We start from the raw sequence: 9,812 nt of genomic DNA on the forward strand, positions 1-9,812 counted from the left end.
CTTGCTAGGAAAAAGTGAACCAAAGATGAAGTGTGAAGCTGGATTTTCATTTACCTTGCTTTCCTCCAACAGGTTCAAAGACTTCATAACCTTTACTTTAATACTGAATTCATATTCTTTTCAAAAAGGAATCTATAAAACTATTTTAAAATAAAAATAGTAAGCCACACTACTAGGCAATCTGTCTTCCCTTGCTCTATTACCACACACTCAAACTAGAAATACCTTTGCCTTGCCTTTATTAAATGAAAGTTTAACTTTGATTTGGAGGAAAATGTACCCATTAGCCATTTTACACTTTTTGCAGGTCATAGAGTCTATCAGATCACATTGCGGACTATTACAGTTCACCAAGCATCCTAAAGACAGAAAGCATGCCATTACCGCTCATTTTATAAGCGTTATAATGCTCCGATGGTGGAAGTCTGGCAATACCTAGAAATACAGCAGGGCTGGTGAATAAGGAGTCGAGGGGCGGAGGAAGGGAGAGCTACAGAGGGAGGCAGTCGCCACCTCAAATCCACGCGGGACCTGGAGCCTTCTTCCCACAATGTGATCCTTGCCCTCCCCAAAGTGGACGACTACAACATCTTTCCATACCCTTGCAAGATCCCACACAGTACTCACCCTTCCGCCAAGAAGTCGCCAGCGGGTCCAGCTCCTAGACGGGTCGGGGTGGCAGCAAGGGAGGGGACGTCTGGGCTGTGGGCGGGGGGTGTCGGTGCGTCACTCCAGTGTAGGACCGTGAGTTCCAGGGGTGGAAACCGAGAGGAGCAGGGAAATCAAGTCACGGCCGAAAGAGGAGGAGGAACTGGGTGGAGAGCCCCCTCCCTAAAATAAACTCTCCAGCCCCTGCGACCTTCTGGCCCAGGGAGAGGAAATAAAATCGGGGGAAATAATAGACTGGTAAATAAACCTCTAAAAACGATGAGAAGCGAGGAACCGACTTTAATTTAAATGGGAGAAACTGAGCGAGGGCTGGAGGAGAGATAGAGAGAAGTGGCTGTGGGTCTATCCCATGCCTTTGCAGTCCCCAACCAGAGGAGGAGGCTAGCTGAGGGGAAGTTGCAGCGGCTCTTGAGGAGGAGGAGGCGGAGGAGGTTACACCGTAACAAGTACAGACAGACAGCCTTGGATCAGAGGGGCGCTGCGAGCAGGGGCGGCCGTGGCAGGGCGAGTGGTGGTGGCGGTAGCAACGCCAGCTCAGCTCGCTCACGACATTTAATTGGATTGATGGGTTGTGCAGTGACTCACAGACTTTACAGAGTCGTACAGCAGTCCCCGCCCATCTGGACAGGGGAGAAGCAGCGGAGACGGGCGGGGAAAGGGGTCCGCGGAAGAGCCGGGAGGGGAGGAGGTGACTGAGAGGGCGAGGCGTTGGGGGCGGGGAACGAAGAGGACTCACCCAATGGTGAAGCCTGCCGCTTCAACGGGCGTGAGCGTCGGCCAATAATAGCGCGGCTCAATAGGCGGCTGGCTTCGCCCCTATCCCAATGAGTCTACTAAGGACACTGCTGCGAATGAGGCGGGGGAAGTGGAGTTGGGGGTGGGGAGAAGTGGGTGGACGTTGAAGTAGGGGTGGAGGGAAAGATGAGGCGCCGGAGACCCGCGGAGTCACTCTCCTCGCCTCGCTTCTGAAGTGCACCTTCCGCCAATCCTAGGGCCGCATAGGGGTGATGGACGCAAGTGTTTAACCAATTAGGAGAAGAAGGTCCCCTTAGCGAGACAGAGGGGAAGAAGTAGGCGGGCCAATCCCCTCCCCTCCCTCCTGCGTCCAGGTCCTCCCTCCAGCTGGGTTCGGGTCAGTCACGCAAATAACAGTGCGAGGGCCGGGGCCGCACGGGGGTGGGTGGGGGTGGCGGGCGGCGAGCTGCTGGCGGCGTGACAGCGGTAGGAACTGGCTGTGTTGCCGACACCATGCGGGCAGGAGGAGGCGGCCGCGGCAGCGGCGGAGGCTGGCTCCTTAGCTTGCAGGCTGTTGTGTTGCTTGCAGCTCCTGCTGCTGTTCAGCCTCTGCCTGGAGCTGCCGGGGAGCCCCTGTGGCCAAACTCCACAGCCGAGGAGCGACCAATTTGTAGTGAATCAGATCAAAACTTTGCCCACCTCCATGCAGTGCCCTCTCTTAGAGACAGCTCCGTGTGACATCCTGTGGGGCTATGCTCTGGGATCGGTGGGAGCTGGAAGCCAGAGACAGGAGGCTTGGCAATGGCATTTGCGTCCTTGCTTGCCTATGTTTTGGGGAAGTCAACATAGGGTGCGGACAGGTTGGAACAGCTCCTGAATACATACCATTTCTTGATTGAGTCTCTGGGAAAGGCACTCCTTAACCAGGCATAAGCGAAGCTGTATGGGCTTTGCTTTTTAAATGCCTGTATGTACCTTGGCTTCTTCCAATACCCCCTTCCATACCACTCTCCCATTCTCTGCCCACCCTCCGCAGCTGCTACCTAATGGCAATGCTGAGGAGCACTCACTCTTAGATCTTTGCTCATTCCCAGGAACTATGGCTTTTCTCAATTTCTTGCCTATGGTCCAGTAATCATTTTACAGACCTTAGCCCTTCCACGTGCGCATGTGTACGTGGAAGTAATTGTAATTACCAAAAGACTTGAATAGAAATGCCCACAAAAGCAATTACACGGCAAAAATCCACCTTCTTTCCCACAAGGTGTATTTCTGCACCTTGAAATTTACAATTGCTACCCATCAAGAAACCAAGGAAAGACAATTCATATCGCATCTCTACAAAAAGATTTTCAAAACTATTTAGAATACCCACTGTCCATTTGCCACGGGCAAGTCATCTGGAGAGAAATAGAATCTGTTTAGGGTCTTGAAGAAAATAATGATTTTTTTTCATAATTGTATTATCAAAACCCACAATGGTCTGGAATTCAGAGGAGAACATGAAAGTGTACTCTGGTCATATTGAAGTTTTTCTTGATTGTTGTCATTTTAAGGTATGATTCTTCCCCTGAGCTGTAGTTGTGACACTCCACCTGACACCTTTTTTGCCTCTTCCCTTTCTGATTTTAGCCCTACTCCATGATTTTAGTCTGTAATCCCAAGTCCACCTGAGAAAATGAGCTGTGCCGTAAACTTTTTGTGATACCTAGCTTGTGTATGTGTTGCCCTTCCGTGTGTTGAAATTCCTTTGGAATTCAGCAGTGCGGGGAGGCCAGTGTCCTCACCCCAGGACATAGTGATCCACAGAAGGTTAACAGTGCTCCCTTTGCCAGGTCACCACATGATAATCTAGACAAACTAAGACCCTCATATGGGAAAAAAATCACCTTTCTTTCTAATGTGAACTATTTTACTATTTTTAGAATGTGCTAATGATGCATTTTAGAGAAAGCCTTTTTCTTGTTTCTTCCACTGTGAGGTCATTTTGTGACTCAGGTGAATATAACTGGTGAGAATATTATCTTACTGTGGAGGGTACTTATAACACAGATGATTTTGAGTCTAGACATACACTAAAATCTTTCTAAAAGACCTTCGGATACTCGGGGTTAGCATCCTGTGGTAGATGTTGCCTGTTTGTCATTTGTTATTGGCACACCTCCAGTCCCAACCATGTGTCACTTTCTAATTCTCCCTCTTCTAGTATTTTTTAATGGTCATCCAAGGCCTACTCACATTCCTGGATCTGCTCTTAGAATCATTATTTCTGTAGGCTGGACCTAGACATCTGCTCTTTAAACAAATACCCTAGGTGACTTAAATAAATATTGAAATAAATTGTTGGATTTGAGAACCCCTGTTTATTCCTTCCCTCCTTTTTTCTTTTCCTTTTTCACATATGTTTCCTTTCTTCCATATATATTTCCTTTCTCCTAAATATTTTCTATTTCTCATTTTTGTGATCATTTCCCTTTCTACCTTTCTTATACACAGGGCTGTGTTACATACTGGCAGTGATCCCTAAAAAAGAGAATGAAGCTGGAAAACTGTCTTTTATAAATACCATCAGCATAACATATAACTATAATATTTAGAAGTATAGGAAAATCAATTAATTTTATAAGCTTAATAATATCATTGTAGTTGATGTGGTATATGAATCTATAATAAGTAGGAAACTTTCTAGTTTATGATTTCAAAGCACAAAGAAATGGAATTCTTCATATGTAGAAGCCAAACTTCAAAATGCAAATTTCAACATACAAATAATACGTTTAAATTATTACTGTCATTTTTCTTCCAAACAGTGTACTGAGACTGATAAAGTCCTAAGAACTATTATGATTACAAAAAAATGTACTGCATGATATTTTTGTTGTCTCAAAGAACTTACAGTCTAATTGAGAGGCTCAAAAGTATACACACACAATATTTAAATAGGAACCTGAGAAAAAGTCTAGAAAGACTTTAAGTGTGTTTGTTAGAGATAAGAAGGATTTAGTTCATTATCAATTTTCCCTTTGCTTATCTGTACTTTCTAATCTGTTATGATTATGACTTACTTGTTTAACTTTTTAAAAATCTAAATTAAAAAATTTAAAGCAATATGTGGTAATAAAACTTCCCTTTTTACTGTTATTTAGATATTTACATGGTTGTGGCTAATCTCAATTAAATTATAAGCTTTTTATAAATAAACTTGAATTATACTACACACATGGACCAGGAAGCTACAGCAAATTCTTCATTGAGGGTAGAAGACTCAAACCAGGCCTCATTAGAATTCCCACAGATAGATCCTGGACAAACATAAGTTCACTGTCCAAATTACAAAACAAATGAAGAAAAAGCCACCATATGCAAGAGGAAGCTGAGATAGAAGAAAGAAAAACAGCAGAATTAGATTCCAAATCTAAAAAAGGACAGTTCAGCCCTGGCTGATGTGGCTCATTGGAGTGAGTGCCAACCTGCAAACCAAAGGGTTGCCGGTTCGATTCCCAGTCATGGCACATGCCTGGGTTGCAGGCCAGGTCCCCACTAGGGGACATGTGAGAGACACCCACACATTGATTTTCTCTCCCTCTTTCTCCTTCCCTTCCCCTCTTTCTAAAAATAAATAAATAAAATCTTTAAAAAAATTTAAAAAAGACAGTTTAAAAAAAGGAAGATGCCCACTTCACTTATGAACATAAATATAAAAATTCTAAATAAAATGTTAGATAACTGAATCCAACATGTTTACTCCATCTGGTGAACTGGGAGAAATTTTGGGACTCATGTCTCTCTTTAGTTTAGCATACATCTATTTAGCTACCTATCCAGCTATCTCTCACGTAAACATGATAACTCAAACAGTGTTTATTCCAGAAATCCAAGTATAATTCAACATCAGAAAGCCTATCAATGTAATTTATATAAAAAAAATTAGGAGATGCTCAATATCACTAGCCATTAGAGAGATGCAAATTAAAACCACAGCAGGATACCTCTACATAGCAGTCAGTATGGCCATCATTAATAAATCAACAAACAAGTGCTGGCGAGGTTGTAGAGAAAAGGGAACCCTAGTACACTATTGGTAGGAATGCAGACTGGTGCAGCCACTGTAGAAAACAGTATGGAATTTCCTCAGAAAACTAAAGATGGAACTGTCTTTTGATCTAGTGATCCCACTGCTGGGACTACCTGAAGAATCCTGAGTCACCAATTCAAAAGAACCTATGCACCCCAATGTTCATAGCAGCATTATTTCCAATAGCCAAGAACTGGAAATAGCCTAAGTGCCCATCAGTAAATGAGTAGATTTAAAAAACTGGTACATTTACACAATGGAATTCTATGCAGCACAAAGAAAGAAGAAATTCCTGCCCTTTGCAACAGCATAGATGGAACTGGAGAGCATTATGCTAAGTGAAATAAGGCAGGTGATGAACAACAAATACCATATGATTTCACCCACAAGTAGAATCTAATCAACAAAACAAATAAGCAAAATTGAACCAGAGACTTAGAAATAAAGAACAAACAAACAGTGACCAGAGTGGAGGGGGATAATGGAGGAAAGAAGGGGAAGGGGCAAGCAAAGGAACATGAAGAGAGGACTCATGGACACAGGCAATGGCGGGGGGGGCATTTACTGTGGGAGTTGGGGGGGCAGGGGAGTGAGCAGTGGGGAAAGAGGTGGGACAACTGTAACTCAACAACAAAAAAAATAGGAGACTAAAAGCATTTGAGAAAGTATATCACTTAATAATAAAAACTTTTAGAAAATTAGGAATAGGAAGAAATTTTCTTAACTTTATATAGGGCCAAATATACAGCAAAAATATTACTTAATGGATTGGCTTTAAATACTATTTAAAGGTTGCCACTACTGTTTAATGTGATACTAAAAGGACTGGCTAACAGAACACCATTTGTAAAAGGAAGAAGAAATTAAGTAGAAGAATCAGAAGGAAGAGATAAAACTGGGATTGCTTACACTAATATGATCAACCATATAATATACCCAGTAAAAACAATACTCTATTAGAAATAATAAGAGAACTCAACAAGGTGACAAAGATGCTATCCTTCTGTTTTTTCATAGCACAGTACCAGGATTTTTAAAAACAAAACACCTGGCCAACCAAATCTAGCCACGTATTGAAAGACAACATTTGCCAGCATCCCTTGTAGCTAAGTATTGCCATATTGCAGGCAATGGGTTAAAAGCACAATTGGTACATACATCCTTAAAAGAAAGAGCTGTGCCTCTTCCTCTTTCCTGCCACCTGAAATGAAGACATATGGCTGGAGCTTCAGCAGTCATTCAGACTTAGACCATGAGCTGACTTTGGGTATGGAAGCCACACATGGCAGAGCAATAAGACAGAAGGCACCTTCTGTACCAGCTCCAACCCTACAGTGCTTATCTCCAATCTTCCCAAACTTCTTGAATAAACTTCTGTCTCACTTATGCTGCTGTTATTTTAGTTTGTGTCTCTCTGCATGCCTTTGTTTTTACTTATAGCCAGACCTAATTTTAACTGCTATAGTAAGAAACCTAAATACAAAATCAACTCATGAAAACCAAAACTGTTCCTACACACTAGTACTAACAAACCAGCAAATACAACAAAACTATGAAGTTAAGAATTAACCTAAGAAAGAAGCCCTGACTGGCCTAGCTCAGTGGATTGAGCATGGGCTGTGAACCAAAGCATTGCAGGTTCGATTCCCAGTCAGGGCACATGCCTGGGTTGCAGGCCATGGCCCCCAGCAACCGCACATTGATGTTTCTCTCTCTCTCTTTCTCCCTCCCTTTCCTCTCTAAAAATAAATAAATAAACTCTTAAAAAAAAAAGAATGGAATCTCTCGATTCCCTCACCAAAGCTTTAAAAAAAAAAAAAAAAAAAAAGAACCTAAGAAAGAATGCACAAAACCTTTATGGAAGAAAATGTGACTTCTATTAAAAGACTCCAAAGAAGACCTAAGTAGAGGTATGTATAATACTTGTAGATAGGGTGATATAAAATTATTAAGCTCTCAATGACCTCAAATTTATGAATAAACTCAGTGTAAATCTTTCAAACTTGTAGCAGGATTTGAGGAATTTAAACATTCTGAAATGCATACAGAAAACTAAATTCCATTATAATCTGGCCATTTTTTAAAAGACTATCAGAGAGAGGCAAAATTTACCCTCCCAGAGAAGTAAGTCATATTATAAATTATGGTAACAGACATGTGGAACAGTAGAACAGAACAGGGAACCCAGATACAACCCATTTACCAATGAGAACTTGGTATGTGATAATGGTAACATCACATACAAATCTATAACAAAATCATGCTGAGATAGTCAACTTTGCTGCAATAATAAACTAACTAATAAAAAATCCCCAAATATCAGTGCCTTATAGCAACCATTGTCATGGGTCTGTGTGTGAAGTGAGATTCTGCTGATCTCACCTGGGCTCATCAAGACTTGGTTGGGTTCAGCCAAGTTCAGCTGGGCTTGGCTTCAAGACAAGGGTTAATTTCAGGTCTTCATCACATGTTTCATTCTGGCAATGAAGGAAGCTGAAGAGGTGAAGCCAAATCTCTCAAACACATATAAGTCCACTGCTCCCACCACATCTTCTAACATTCCATTGGCTAAATAAGTTACATGGCCAAGTCCAACTTCAATAGTGGAAGGTGCTGCAAAATCACATAGCAAAGGGCCTGAGTATATAATCCTATAGCAGGAAGAATACAAAGCATTGGGAATGATAACCCAATCTAACTGAGGTTTTGTTTCATAGGTAATGTTGGGAAAATTGCTTCATTGTGGAGAAAAATAAAGTTGTATCCATATTTCACACCATATGCAAAAGTGAGCTCTCAATGAATGTTTAAAAACCTAGAAAGTGAAAGGGAAAACTATAAAGCCAACAGAAATTAAAAAGTAGATTAGCTTTGGAATTTTAGGCTAGGAAAAGGCTTCTTAAATAAGATGCTGAAAACATAAACTATAAAACCAAAAGAATGATAAACTTGACTATATTAAAATTGAAGTTTTCTGTTCAACAGAGAACATCATAGACAAGTTAAGAGAAAATTGATAGATTGGGAAGTATTTCTAAAGGTTTAAACCAACAAGGGATTAATATCTAGAGTATCGTAGGAATTCCTGCAAATCATTGAGGAAAAAAAAAAAACAGGAAACAACAGAAAAATAGTCAAAGGACATGAACAGTTCAAATTTACAGAAGGGAACCTTAAGAGACCAACAAGTAGATAAAGAGATATACAACATCACTTGTAATCAGCTAAATGCATAAAACAATAAGATACTTCTTTACTTCATTAAATAGGCAAAACTGTGAAAGGTGGATAACACCCAGTGTTGGCTAGGCTGGGAGGAAGCCATTGTTGTTAGAACTTAAGTCCTGTTACAGTCATTTTGGAGTTATTGTGTACTCCACTTAATGATATGTAGCATGTGTCTTCCTGATGGCCCAGCAGTTCCACTCCTGGGAAGGTACACCACTAAGAAAATCTTGTACAAGCCCAAAAGAGGAAACAACTGAGGATATTCATCATAGCAGTATTTCAGGTAGCAGTATGTAGGAGAACTTAATACCCATCACCTCTTAAGATGGTAAGTAAAACAGTGAATGCTCTGGAATAACATGCAGCTGTTGGAAGTAATGCACTAAATGTACATCTTGCAACACACATAAATCTTTTAAAGGTTTTATAAGTGAAAAAAGGTAGGAAACAGAACGAGATCACGTAAGCCCCAGGCCTCGGGATGTCTTTCACAACAGGGTCCATCAATGTGTTTTTCATTTCTGCTCTTAGCTGGGGCACTCAGAGTGAAAGATAAGGAAGGTGCTGTTACCACTCACTCCTCTCTCAAATATCGCCCCACAGTTTTCACATGAAGTTGTGGCGGGTTTTCATGTAGCTCCCCCTCCCCACATCCCACACTGACTCTTTCCTCCTACAGGCCCTACGGTTTCCACCACCATGGCCTCCCCTGTCACCTCCCTGCTCCCCATACACGTTTCATACACATTTATCTGGTTATAAGTTTACTATTCAGCCTGGGTGGGAGATAAATGATGGCTCTTGGGGTGCAGGCCACAGTCAGAGATGTGAAATACAGTCTTGCTACTCACACCTGCCTATGTCCCCATTTTCAAACGAGAAACACCCAAACAACTCCGGATTTCAGAAAGCTTTATTTCAGAACTGACCTAAAATTGTGTTTGCTTGTGTATTATATCTTCATATTCCTCCTATGGTGCTGTCAGTGCTAATAATAACCATAAGGATGAGATGGCAGTAATTGTAATATTAGCTTTGTGTCAATAAGCAGTAGACACTGAGGCCTTTTAAAGTTGACTGAGAGGGATGAGATGAAAAAAATAAT

General features: G+C 41.6%; 1 protein-coding gene across 1 annotated transcript in view; it reads right to left on the bottom strand.

Moving 5' to 3' along the window:
* SERTAD2 (SERTA domain containing 2) overlaps positions 1–1,346 on the bottom strand; it is a 131,105-nt gene extending 129,759 nt beyond the window's left edge. The window contains exon 1 of the mRNA XM_036028051.1: positions 628–1,346. The gene's annotated coding sequence lies outside the window, so the exon portion shown is untranslated. The remainder of the gene's footprint in view (positions 1–627) is intronic.
* Between the last annotated feature and the right edge of the window lie 8,466 nt (positions 1,347–9,812).

The sequence above is a fragment of the Phyllostomus discolor genome, chromosome 6 (assembly GCF_004126475.2).
Source record: "Phyllostomus discolor isolate MPI-MPIP mPhyDis1 chromosome 6, mPhyDis1.pri.v3, whole genome shotgun sequence".
NCBI classification, from domain to species: Eukaryota; Metazoa; Chordata; class Mammalia; order Chiroptera; family Phyllostomidae; genus Phyllostomus; species Phyllostomus discolor.